Source organism: Brachyhypopomus gauderio, chromosome 10, assembly GCF_052324685.1.
Source record: "Brachyhypopomus gauderio isolate BG-103 chromosome 10, BGAUD_0.2, whole genome shotgun sequence".
Classification (NCBI taxonomy): domain Eukaryota; kingdom Metazoa; phylum Chordata; class Actinopteri; order Gymnotiformes; family Hypopomidae; genus Brachyhypopomus; species Brachyhypopomus gauderio.
Genome location: NC_135220.1, coordinates 17,965,636 through 17,980,113, shown reverse-complemented (window position 1 = coordinate 17,980,113; position 14,478 = coordinate 17,965,636).

Here is a 14,478-nt window from a genome sequence, read left to right as displayed (position 1 = left end):
ACCCTGATTGGTGTGCTGGCAGTGATGTTGAACTGAACCCTGATTGGTGTGCATGTTTCGCGCTTCTTTTGTTTTGCTCTACTTGAGTAAAAGTACAGATACCCAAGGTAAAGCATTACTCCAGTAAATCAAATTAAATTAAATTAAATAAACCTTTATGAACGTCACTTCATATGCTGTTGTACGTTATGCTGTTGCAGTGATGTTGAACTGAACCCTGATTGGTGTGCTGGCAGTGATGTTGAACTGAACCCTGATTGGTGTGCATGCTTCGCGCTTCTTTTGTTTTGACATTTTTTTTTTATTATTCATGAAGCCTGAAGGAACGATAAAAAGTCAAATATTTGACTTTGAAATGTAATGGAGTTAAAGTAAAAAGTTACAAAAATGAAAATAATTGAGTAAAGAAACACACAAAAAAATTACTTGAGTACAATAACAAATTACATTTACTTGTTACTGTCCATCACTGAGAATGGCCATGCTTGATACGTGTTGTAGGGAGAGGCTGATACAACGACCTCCTCTCTTACAGAAAGGTCTCATGAAACGGTTCCTCCTTTAGAAAGAACCGCTCTGATCCATGATTTGTGGCAACTAGACACACACCATTGGGTGCTTGGTGTGTTAGCTGCTCCAGGTTACATAGCGTGACAAATACACACCAGCCAAGTTTTAGAGTCTGGAAAATTATTCTGAAGACCCCCACAGTGCCTTGATTTGGGTGGCCAGCACACATTACAGTTTTTTAAACAGTTTGTTAGAATTGTGTTGCAGCCCGAAATGACAAATTGGATCATAATGCACTGTTGTTACTGATACCTTGACATTACGATTTTTACATTAGGCTTTAATGTGTGTGGAAAAGAAGCCAGAATGATATACACTATATTGCCAAAAGTATTCACTCACCCATCCAAATTATTGGAATCAGGTGTTCTAATCACTTCCATGGCCACAGGTGTATAAAATTAAGCACCTAGGCATACAGACTGTTTTTACAAACATTTGTGAAAGAATGGGTTGCTCTCAGGAGCTCAGTGATTCCCAGCGTGGAACTGCGATAAGATGTCACCTGTGCAACAAATCCAGTCGTGAAATTTCCACACTCTGTTGGAAATTTCCAACTGTTTACTGTATTATAAGAAAATGAAAGTGTTTGGGAATGACAGCAACTCAGCCATTAAGTGGTAGGCCACGCAAACTGACGGAGTGGGGTCAGCAGATGCTGAAGAGGTTGGCAACTTTCTGCAGAGTCAATCACTACAGACATCCAAACTTCATGTGGCCTTCAGATTAGCGCTAGAGCAGTGCATAGAGAGCTTCATGGAATGGGTTGAGCAGCAGCGTCCAAGCCATACATCACCAAGTGCAATGCAAAGCACCGAATGCAGTGGTGTAAAGCACGCCGCCACTGAACTCTAGAGAAGTGGAGACTCATTCTCTGGAGTGACAAATCACACTTCTCCATCTGGTAATCTAATTAACAAGTCTGGGTTTGGTGGTTGCAGGTGAACAGTACTTGTCTGACTGCATTGTGCCAATGGTAAAGTTTGGGGTAGGGGGGGATTATGGTGTGGGGTTGTTTTTCAGGAGCTGGGCTTGGCCCCTTAGTTCCAATGAAAGGGACTCTGAACTGTTCAGCATACTAAGACATTTTGGACAATTCCATGCTCCCAACATCGTGGAAACAGCTTAAAGCTGGCTTCTTCCTCTTCCAACATGACTGTGTACAAAGCAAGGTCCATAAAGACATGGATGGCAGAGTCGGGTGTAGATGAACTTGACTGGCCTGCACAGAATCCTGACCTCAACCCAATAGAACACCTTTGGGATTAATTAGAGTAGAGACTGAAAGCCAGGCCTTCTCGTCCAACATCAATATGTGACTTCACAAATACACTTCTGGAAGAATGGTCAAAAATCACCATAAACACACTCCTAAAGCTTGTGGAAACATTCCCAGAAGAGGTGAAGCTGTTCTAGCTGCAATGGGTGAACCAATGTCATATTGAACCCTATGGATTAGGAATGGGATGTCACTTATGTTCATATGTGAGTCAAGAAATACTGTGAGCAAATACTTTTGGCAAAATAGTCTATGTCTGCGCAGTATTTAATATATGTGCAATTGGTATAAGGACTTGGTTATCCATCGGTTTATGTGTGCTCACTCCAATTATGCTTAAAGGGACACAGAAAAATAAATGAATAAAAGGATAAAGAAAGAATAATGAAGCTTTAAGTCACTGTAAGTCATGTGCAAGATGAATTATGAGTCAATTTGGTGAGATAAAGGGTAAATGAACACAACTTGGTGCCAGTTTATAGCAGTGAGTGAGACACGAAGCTGCTTCATACTGTCACTGTCATGTAATTAGACAGCACGCTTGTAACGATCTGCGCAGGGCAGAACAGGTAGACGGGCACAAACGCTGAGGAGAGCGAGATTTATTACAGGAAATTCCAAAGGCAGAGTTGTAGTCACGGGCATGGGTCATAACGGGTTGGCAATCCTGACATGAAATGTACACAGGCATGAACACGGACAAAGAAAACAACAAGGCAGACTGACTACGGAAGGACAGGCAAAATACACGGGTGACGGGTAACACAAGGCGCAAACACGGCAGTACTCACGATGAACAAGATCAGACAAATCACAGGCATAAACAAAAAGACCGACAACTAGACCTGGGGGACACAGGGACTAATATACACAGGACTAAACTAGGGACAGGTGATGACAATGACACAGGGGCGTGGTAACAAACAAGGAATCCATCAAAACCAACGAGCAGGGCGGAACAAACAGGCAGGGAACACGGACATGAGGGAACCCAGAGTGACAGCTACGAGAGGGGGCGTTGCCCTACGTGACAGAACCCCCCCTCAAAGCGTGCCACTCCGGGGCACGCAAGGGCAGACAGGACAGGGACACCGACTATGACAGGACAGGGAACTACGGCACACGGCGAGGGACAGGAACAGCAGACACAGGACAGACCAGAGGGGCAGGACCGGGCAGAACAGGACATGGGACCTGGGGCATGGCAGGGACAAAGACAGGGGACATGGAGACTGGCCAAGAGCTGGACAGGGACGTGGTACGACACGGGACACGGGGAGGCTGGACAGGGCCAGGGCGAGGCACAGGAGCAGGGCCAGACAGGACAGGACCGGGGACAGACACGGGAGTGGGGCCAGGGGACAGGGCAGAGGCACACACTGAGGCAAACACGGCTTGGACAACTGAGACCGGGACAGGAACAAAGTGGGTGATGACTTGGGGAACAGAGATGGGAACAGGGACAGAGAGGACACCACTAGAGCCAGACACAGGGACAGGCACAAGGACGCGAACAGGCACACACACAGGGACTGGGACCAACACAAAACCAGGGACAGAACATGGGAGCAAGGGGAACATGGGCAAAGAGACAGGGGCACATGGCAGAGCAGGGGGCACAAAGAGTCCAGGCCCAATAGAGGGCAGCACAGTCTCTGGGGACACAGGCGCGGCCGGGCGGCGGGCAGCGGGAACAGGCAAGGTCCGCTGGCGGGCAGCGGGAACAGGCAGGGTCCGCTGGCGGGCAGCGGGAACAGGCAGGGTCCGCTGGCGGGCAGCGGGAACAGGAGCCGGCAGACAGGCAGCGGGAACAGGCAGGGTCCGCTGGCGGGCAGCGGGAACAGGCAGGGTCCGCTGGCGGGCAGCGGGAACAGGCAGGGTCCGCTGGCGGGCAGCGGGAACAGGCAGGGTCCGCTGGCGGGCAGCGGGAACAGGCAGGGTCCGCTGGCGGGCAGCGGGAACAGGAGCCGGCGTAGACGACCTCTCCTGGGTCGCAGGGACAGGAACCGGCGTGGACTGCTGATGGGCAGCGGGGACAGGAACAGGCATGGACTGCCTACGGGTAGCGGGGACAGGAACCGGCACGGACTGCCTACGGGCAGCGGGGACAGGAACCTGGGGTGAGGAGATGCGCTCGGGGGGCGTGTACGCCAAGCCGACGTCCTCGGGGGGCGTGTACGCCAAGCCGACGTCCTCGGGGGGCGTGTACGCCAAGCCGACGTCCTCGGGCGGCGGAGCCACCAAGCCGACGTCCTCGGGCGGCGGAGCCACCAAGCCGACGTCCTCGGGGGGCGGAGCCACCAAGCCGACGTCCTCGGGGGGCGGAGCCACCAAGCCAACGTCCTCGGGGGGCGGAGCCACCAAGCCGACGTCCTCGGGGGGCGGAGCCACCATACTGACGTCATCGGGAGGCGTGTCCGCCAAGCCGACGTCCTTGGGGGGCGGAACCGCCATACTGACGTCCTCGGGGGGCGGAGCCACTAAGCCGACGTCCTCGGGGGGCGGAGCCACTATACTGACGTCATCGGGGGGCATGTCCGCCAAGCCGACGTCCTCGGGGGGCGGAGCCACCATACTGACGTCATCGGGGGCCGTGTCCGCCAAGCCGACGTGGCTTGTACTCCCCCCCAAAAAATACTTGGGGGTGTCGTGATGTGTAGCTGGCGGGATCAGCGGCGGTGGGTCCTCCTCCTCAGGGTCCTGGGTGAGCCTGGAAGAATACACAGACACAGAAGCCCCTCGGTGGCTCTCTCTGCGACGGCTCCGCCTCCTCTGAGGCGTCGGGAGCTCGCAGAAGCCATCGAGAGCCAACCGAGGGTTAAGCAAACGCCAGTCTGTGCACTCAATCCGTCTGCCCGCGACTTGTACTACAGGTTTCTCCTCCCTATAGTGATCAAGCCGGGCAGACACGTAGCGCTCAACAGGAGTCTCGACGCGAAAGCCAGTCGAAACCGAAAGTGACTGGGCTTTCGTTGGTGCGCGTCGAGACTTCCGTGTTCCCACAGCGCCAGGGGAATTTCTGTCTCTGGTTCGTCCACGCTGTGATATCGGAGAGTTGAACTGGACCGAACCAGCCAACATCTCATCACAGCGATTAAACTCACCAGAGTCTCGCTCCCTCGCTGTGTCCTTGTAAGGTCGGTCTTTATGTAACGATCTGCGCAGGGCAGAACAGGTAGACGGACACAAACGCTGAGGAGAGCGAGATTTATTACAGGAAATTCCAAAGGCAGAGTTGTAGTCACGGGCATGGGTCATAACGGGTTGGCAATCCTGACATGAAATGTACACAGGCATGAACACGGACAAAGAAAACAACAAGGCAGACTGACTACGGAAGGACAGGCAAAATACACGGGTGACGGGTAACACAAGGCGCAAACACGGCAGTACTCACGATGAACAAGATCAGACAAATCACAGGCATAAACAAAAAGACAGACAACTAGACCTGGGGGACACAGGGACTAATATACACAGGACTAAACTAGGGACAGGTGATGACAATGACACAGGGGCGTGGTAACAAACAAGGAATCCATCAAAACCAACGAGCAGGGCGGAACAAACAGGCAGGGAACACGGACATGAGGGAACCCAGAGTGACAGCTACGAGAGGGGGCGTTGCCCTACGTGACAACGCTAAACCCAGCACTAACATAAGACATTCCAACCACCAAATATAATGCTCTAATTCAGGGGTGGCCAACCCGTCATAGATCAAGAGCCACTTTTCTTGGGGGGGGGGGGGGGGGGGGGGGGAGTGTAATCTGTTGAGCGGGAGGGGGGGGGGGGGGGGGTGGCGAGTGTAAATTATTAGCTGTGAAGACAGTCACATGCGTGTTTTCCACTACGCCGGTTTTAAAAGTATTAGCGGCTCGCTAGGCTTGTAAACTAACCGCGTACCACGAAAATGTAGCAGTGTGTCGCCCCGTTTGTGCAGGTGAGCCCGCGGACCGGCTAGGGAGTCGCATGAAACCAGGCAAAGAGCCGCATGCGGGTTGGCCACCCCTGCTCTAATTTAATGCATTACATTTGCATAATTTCAGTACATAATTAGATTGCAAATTATACCCATTAGAATTTGAATAATCTAATGTCCCAAATTAGTAAATGTCCCAAAGCCAAATAAGATTTTTTCATTGTGAAGAATATTGTTAACACAAAAAGGTTTTCAAAAGTTTAATAAAATGATCTGTTTAAGAATACATTCATATCTCTGTGGCGAATGCAGGATCTGGTGTTTCCGCTGTACTGGAAAATTGCTCATAACCGATCCTTACAGAGAGACCCACCACAACAAATGTTGGTTTGACTCAAAAAGTTCCCATAGCATTGGGATAAAACTGACCATTTGTATTTTGGTTATATCAGTGTGTTTGTGTAGCATGTTTAGTCTCATTTACAGCATGTTGTGTACTGGGAAAGGTTATGCTACATCACATGTGTCAAAGTCAAGGCCCGCGGGCCAGATCAGGCCTGCAAATTGATCATCTATGGCCCCCTGGATGATATTTAATTACTATTAGAACCGGCTCGCAGGCCACAGCCGCCCGATGGTGTTTTGCACGCACAAACACTACATTCCCCACAATGCAACGGTAGCCCGCGAAGTCACTGCAGCACACACAAGCGGCGAGGGTCAGCGCGGCGAAAATGACGTAATCGCAGTGGCTCCGCCCGTGCGCAAGGGCCTCGCGCGCTGTCGATTCGCAAGGTCGTGCACCTCTCGAATTTTGTAACTGCGCGCACCAGTTAAACTTAATTAAGTTAAATATTTATACATATAGTCGAAATGATTCGAAATAATTCGCTTTTTTATTCACATTATTTAATGGTTGTTCATTTTCAAAACGCCCAATCTTAACGTCTTCACGTTCTCTCATGTTTCGTCCTTGAATTACAAGAGGCTCGTAGGCTATTTGTTAACGTAATACAAGAGAACTGTTCAGTCAGACAGCTATTTGTTGTGAAACGAAGTCGTTACAATTTCAAGCATTTTCAAGTACTTTAGCCTAAATTCCAGCACTTTTCAAACCTTTATTACTTTATTCATTTAATGTACAGGACATGTTTTCTTTGAAGGAAGTTTGTTTTTATCTGTTTGCTTGTTGAAAAATGTTTTCACTTGAAATTACTGACAGATCCATAAGAAAATATTGCTTTATTCATTTAAGCATTAAATAATATACACTGTGTTGGTCTTGGTTCAATAGGCTATGTGCAATCATTTCAATATGTTTTAATAAACATTGAACCAGTCCGGCCCTCGGCTTGTAGCAAATTAGGTTTTTTGGCCCTCGGTGTATTTGACTTTGACATCCCTGTGCTACAGGGTAAGAGTTACATCACTCACTGGGAAAGTGTGTAGACTTCACCCCAAAGGTGCCAGTCCTGTGTGGAATTGCACTCTGTATGCAAATGTACTCTATTGTCTATACCATCAACCTGATTGGCATTGGTTAACCTGTAACTGCTGTCTCTTTGATATGCTGGGGGGTCCTAAAGTGAGAGGATTGTGGGTTTAGGGGCTTCTTCTTATTTTTCCTCTGCCTCGGCTCCTTCTTCTTCCTCGCACCGTGAGCCAGCCTGCACTGGTCAGTACTTCTGTTTCCAGTCGGTATTATCTTGTGTTAGTTTAGAACAGTTTCACTTTTGTTATATATGTTTGTTAGATATTAAATAAATCTGGTTAATTGTGTTACCATGGTCTCCCTTGGTTATAGCTATAGTGACCTATAGATGACTCATAAGGTAAATGTATGCTAACACCAATTACCTATAAAGTATCCCATCTGCTGTGTAGCTTTATGATGAACCTCTGACAAAGCAGGCTATTGCTTATAGCAAGGAACTTCATAAAGTTAGGTATATACTGCAACCTGCACTGAGCTATTTGAGAAGTGAGTTTTTTAATTCTTACTATATTTTGGAGTCAGATACTTTATTAAGTTATGAATGTTAATCCTTCTTTTGAACCTATTTCCGTCGTTGCTTGTAGGCAAGCAGGTAGGGTAAATATCAAAACTAAAACCCTTACATCTCAATAATACTTGTACAATGGCTATATTACAGTATGGCATGTGTATCATTTGTGAAGGCTGAGGCAGGAATGGAGCAGAGTTGTAAGAGTGACTTTATTATCCATAATAAGAAACTAATCAGCTCAGAGTTGAGCATAAAACAAAAGAAGCATGGAGGAGTGAAGACTAGACTCAGCGCTGGAGGAACATACCTGTGGGCTTTAAATGGGAAGAAACATGAACAAGGTGCAGGTGTTGCTAATTAATAAACAGGTGCTTATGATGAAGATAGGCGGGGTGCATGTGTGTGAATCAGTGGGCGTGTACCTCTGGCTGGGTGCAGGGCGCTCTGTGACACCAGTGTTTGGCTGCAAGGTTTGTTTTTATGGAAATTAATGAATCCTTTAAGGTTGTCTCTGTTTCAGCATGTCATTACTAAGGGCCATAAAATGATCAGTAATCAAAAACACTGCTGCTTGTCTATTCAGCCAGACATGCCTCAATGGGAGCATGGCTCTGCATCTAATCTCTCTTGCCTCTAATCTCTCTTGCCTCTGATCTCCCCTGCCTCTGATCTCCCCTGCCTTTGATCTCCCCTGCCTCCGATCTCTTGTGTTTCCCTCTCACCCAAGTCTAGGATTAAAATACTGACCTACTGTGCCAAATGAAAGCCTGCCAAGCCTTGCACTGCCTAATATGTTCAACTTGAGTAATGTGTTCTTCTCATAGAGAAATCTACAAAGCTTTTCAAAATCTTAACTTATATCACTTACATATTTATATATTATATGTATTACTATATATCAATTTACATACATGTATTAAAGAAGACAAATATTTATTGTTTAATATATGAATAGTTCTGCAGTAATATATGGCAAATGTACCAGTGGGTTGGTGCCATTTCCAGATAAAGCATATCCCCATCTGTGGCTGTACACACATGGATGAAATGTATATTGTGCTGCTAGTAGGTGTTATTTATTGAAGAAATTTGTTCCAACCTGATTCTTCACCCATCCAGATTTACAGGAACTGTATGTTTCCCAGTGATTTTATATACTGCAAGTGACCTAGTTAAACATGTACACTGTTCTTGTACAACTAGAGTTTTAAAACTTTTTATTTTTGTTTACTTTTTTTGAATAAAAATAGATTTGAATACCTCACTGGGCAAATAGGCTTTAAATCACAATAGTCAGTGCAAACAGAGTATGGCTTATGAAATATTAATAAGTTTGTTTGGTGAACTGTATTGTATTTAAAAGGCTAATTTTTATGCACATTTGCCTGTGTATAGTTTTTTAAAAACCATCATTTTTAAGACTGTGGAATAAAACTGTAGATCCCAGCAGAAACCCACACAGGAAGATGGAGACGCCACCCAGAGAGGAACTCAACCCTCACACCTGAGCAATGAGAGGGAGACTTGCTAAGCACCAAGTCGCCATGGTGATGGTTATTGCCCAGTCTTATATCAGCCACCGCAATTTCGTATCTTAACACATCTTTTTTGATTAGGATAAAGATTTTGCATGTCTAGTGTGATGTCTGAAAGTGACTTAAGATTGATTGAAAGATATAGATCAGAGGAACTTTGATATGTAGGCAGAAAGTATAGATCTTTCCTGAACTCACTTTTTGGCATCTTTACTTGTTTTCTGTGTCCAAATTCTTTCCTGCTTTGGTCATTTTGAAAGTGATAAATCATTTGTTAATGCATTGATTTACATTGTCTCTGTACACATTTTCAAAGTGGCATGACTTCCATTTATTCCGAATTTATTCTGAATCATCCTGCAGGGTGGCCAGAAAGAATTACTTCCCCCATCCGAAGCATCACAGTCATGGTCAGGATCATTAGAACTTGTTCTGACTGAGGTTCAACTGTGATTCTTGTCTCTGTTTCAGCAGGGATGTCGGGGCCCAAAATGGCAAAATATCTGCCAGAGTGTCTAAAAATATATCTTGAAATTGTGATATTTTAACTCACGAGGGAGACGCGAGTGGGGAAAAACAAGGCAAAACAAGAGTTTTACCAAGATAAACAAAGGAAAAAGCCTAAACTGCATAAGAGTCGGGAACATTGTTAAGCAACAACTTCACTGTAAGCAACTCAAAGCGGCATGTGACACCTGGGGATACAAACAGGAACATGTTAAATGGAAACTGGTGAACAGAATGAAAAGTGGGAAATTGTGAGCAGAGGGAAAGGTTAAGCATGTTGATTGATGGGTATTTGAGGGTGCATGTGTGCTTTTGCGTGTGCCTGGCTAACGCGCAGACAAGGCGTGACAGAAATAAAAAAACACTTTGAAAAAAATACTGATTGGTTTCAGATGCAAAATGTATGCTTTAAAGAACCTGAAGAACATTACAACATGATTGCATACCAGCGACATTAGCTGTCGCTTGACTTTCACCAGAAACATACAATGAATAAATACTGGGGGAAAGTGGAGGGGGGGGGGGGGGGGGTCTTCCATTGGTTTTTCTAGATACTCTCAAATTAGTGAACATCAACACTTCTCCAAAAAGGTTTACCCTTAATTTGAAGGAATTGACTCAGACATGCTTCCAGGAAGTAGTTGCAAAATGTTGCATTTATCAGTAAGTGACATCAGATTCCTGTGCATTATTTTATTATTGTTTCATGTGCAACTCAGTCATGCAATCCTACTGCCACATTGCAATATAATCATTATGTTCTACAACCAAAGGTTGTCATGGGAATCTAAATCACTCATGGATTCTTAGATTCAGTGCTGTTGCAACAATAAGGCAACAGAACAAGACAACCTCTTCCTCACAAACGTTAGATTAAGGTAGAAGGGCGAATGAGCGAATAAATGCATTCTTTGGAATTCTAGTTTCAGTTTAACTGCTGCACAGCTGTGTGTGTGTGTGTGTGTGTGTGTGTGTGTGTGTGTGTGTGTGTGTGTGTGTGTGTGTGTGTGTGTGTGTGTGTGTGTGTGTGTGTGTGTGTGTTTAAAGATGCCTATTTTGTCTAGCCTGTTAAAAACTGGGTGAAGGGTCTTGTTTCTCATTTCCTCTGTGCAACAATGAAGTTTTATCAGAACACCAGTTACCAAATGCAAATGTTTCTTACTAAGAAAGTGGAGAACATTCATGGGGTGTTAGTATATTTGCCTTACACAGCTGTCATAATAAACTGTGTGGTTTTTTACCTAAATGAAAAAGTGTGTTCATAATGCACAATGACACTGACATGCAGCGACCGGCGGCCAAACCATGTGCGCAGCAGCAGGGAGGCCCGGACGCGGCCGTGCACCTGGCCAGCCATGCTGTCCACTCCCGCCAACACAGGCGCTCATGCTCAGTGGCTCCAGGACTGTCCAAGTAGTGACTGTATCCACAGCCCCTGCACAAAATACTCACTTCTTGTTCAAAGTCCAAGTTCTCATGAGGAGATAGGACTGACCTGAATCTGGGTGGCATTTTCACCCAGTGTTGTTTTCTCCGACAAACGTACTTATATATATATATTCCTTTGTCTGTCTGTAAATGAATAAATCATTGTGTGGTCTTTTTTCATTATGATACACATACAGATAAGAAACAACAAAAACAAAACAAGGCCTCAGACACATGAAAGACGTTTAAAAGCTTCTGAAGTTATGAAGAAAATGTATATGATCTATTATCATATTCAAAATATGTACGAGTATTATTTATATTCCAAACCTGGAGAACACTGTGGTTACATGAAACGTTAGTCGTACACATAGTCTGGCATTTCGCATGTCGATTGTTTTTGCCATGTTTGAATTTGTTTCCTGAATCTGTCTCCTGTCCTCGTTAGAATGCTGAGGGGTGTTGGAAAACTGTAGAAAATTTGTTTTATTGCAGTAATTACATAAATCATAGTACAAGAAAAAAATCCAGGAAAAGTCTGGTTTTTAGCCTGAAAATATTTCAAACTTTTAGAGCCACACTGTATTTTGACAGAGATTTCTGGGCCGTTGTGTCACGGTCTGTGTCCTGGCTCAATGCTCCAGTGACCTTATGTCACCGTCTGCAGCTCTTGTCTCCGGCTTAGGGACTGTCTGCTGCAACTCAACCTGTAGGAGCTATTAACAAGTCTACAGAAAATATGCACTGTGGATCTGTTAGACACTTACTGTTCCCATGGCTAGACTGACGTTACAACAATGACTGATTGGTCTGAGATGTGAATAAATCATTTAGTACATTATTTTAGTAATGGGACTGACTCTGGCAGTTACAGTCTATAATCTACATCAAATTTATGGAGTCAGCAAAAGAGAACATGGCCTCTGACTGTTTTATAACAGTCAGTGTGTGTGATCAGAAAAGCAACTATTCAGCAGACTTACATGGGTCAGTTTAAGAAGCATTTTGAAGGAATTTACCATCAGTTTACAGTTGATTCAAATGTACTGCAATTTTATTGCAGGTTTTATTTAATTGTAGATTATTTAATTTTAGATTGCAGAATTTCAGAAGTTACATTAACTGATAATCCACTTTTAAATCATAATATGCAACCAGCTGGGAGATAGGAAGATATTAGTGCCAGCACTTGTTGAAAATAAGGATAAATCATATATGAATTTGTTTTCAGGTTCTTGAAGATAGAAATATTTATTCAGGAAATGTTTTAATACAATACTACATGCCTTTCCTACATTTCTTGAAGTATTGTTGCAGTTTGTTGTTACAGTTGTTACAGTTTCCATAAAAGAAATTTGTACCAATTCCAGTAGAAGGGTAGAACTATGCCAACTGAACCTGAACTGAAGTTTTCTGTGGACTGCATAGCAATCGGCTGTAAAAATGTCAAAAATGTATTTACACAAATATAGAGTTTATTTATGCATATTTAGTACATACACACCATAAAGTAAAACAAGGTTTTTTTTTTGTTGCTTAAACAACACTGTAACATAGATACTTTATATGCTGTAAGATAACAATAACAAAAAAAGATTAAATAAAATTTATGGTGCATCTTGTATCTCACTTGGGTCTGGTCACAAGATCTCACTGACACCACAGGCGATGTCCTGTCTGGCCAGACAGTGTGGGAAGGACCGTCTGGAGTGACGTACTCACCCCTGGCATGCTCCCTTATGAATGTTCCTGGAAGCTCAAGCACAAGCTTCCTGGAGAAAGGGGTATGTGTTGGTGGGCCTGGAAGTTGTAGTCCATCCACCCCCATGCTAAAAAGATCTCCTCAGTAGGAGGCGAAGCACAAGAAATTGTGGGTGTTCAATGAAGCAATTGTGTGAACAGCCTGGTGGAAACTTACATCGTCTCACGTGACAACATACCTGGTCTCGTCTGGTCCGTCTCCTCGGTGATGGGGAGTGAGGATGCAGTGTGTCAAGGAAGGTATTGATGTAGCCACCACGTCGCATCCCATGATTGTCCACATGGCCCACCAAAGTGGCCTAGACATCATCTGTGATGGATGCTCACATTCTTCCTCATCCTCTTCCTCATCCTCTGTGTAATGACCTCCATTGTTGTACAAAACATGAAATGTAACGTGTGGCCTCTTTCAAGGGCTCAGCCTCTGATTCCTGAAGATGTGTAAAGGTTTTCCAGAGGTTCACCAGTATTGTCCCTGGTGAGGATGGGGTTTGGTGCTTCGGTGGATGGATATGGCTCTTGCATGGCAGCATCTTCCAAATGAAACACAGTGTTTTCAGCTTTGAATGAAGAGTGTGTTTTCTCTAACCGTATTTAGTGTATTTTAGAATTGCTAAATGAGTGTAAGCTAGAGAATGTGTTCATTAGTGTTTCCCCTGTTATTCCTAGCTCATTCTAAGAATGTTCTTCAAAACAATCCTCAGCTACAGTGATCAATGATAGATCCCCAATTAAACTGTATCTTAATCCTGGTGTAAAATCACATTTATGATTTTGTGCAAAAAAAGTGTAAAGCTGGATCTACCAAAGGCAAAATATCTCAAAGGTTTATTGGTGGAACCTGCATTATGTTATCACAATGAAAATCATCTGTACCTGTGTCTTCAAAGTTAGGACTTGTTCTGATGGGCCCTGAGGTTGCGGAGTAAAATACGACCTCTCAAAGGTCTTTCTTTTGTGGGCTACATGTCTAGGCTTGGCTTAATTTATGGTATATGTGCTTAAGAGTGCCATTCTTTTGTCAGTGTTTTCACTGGCATGTTGTTCAGACCGAAGTGGTGATGACATTGTTCAGAATCTTTTATTAGGCTTACTTAGGAAAAGATAAAGGTGAAAACCTGTCAGAGGAGGAAGCAGAGCAATTCTCGTGTTTTAAGAGCTCGGTTATGTTTGAAAAGAAACATTCCACCGCAATGACTCAATGACCATACAGCAACTGATCCATAGCACGGAGCTGCAGACTGCTGGATCAGCAGGAATGCGTGACAGAATGAGGAGTGGAAAAATGCTAACTGACTATGTGCCCTCTACATATATTTGTGATCTTCCTCAGTGATTGGTGGAAAAGGGAAAAAAGTGTGATTTGTGTTGAATATTTTGAAGATGGATTTATCTCAGTTATATCTCAAGCATGCATGATGTGAGAAGAGAAAACACATGAACCGTTGGAGAACTTTAGAGATCATAAAA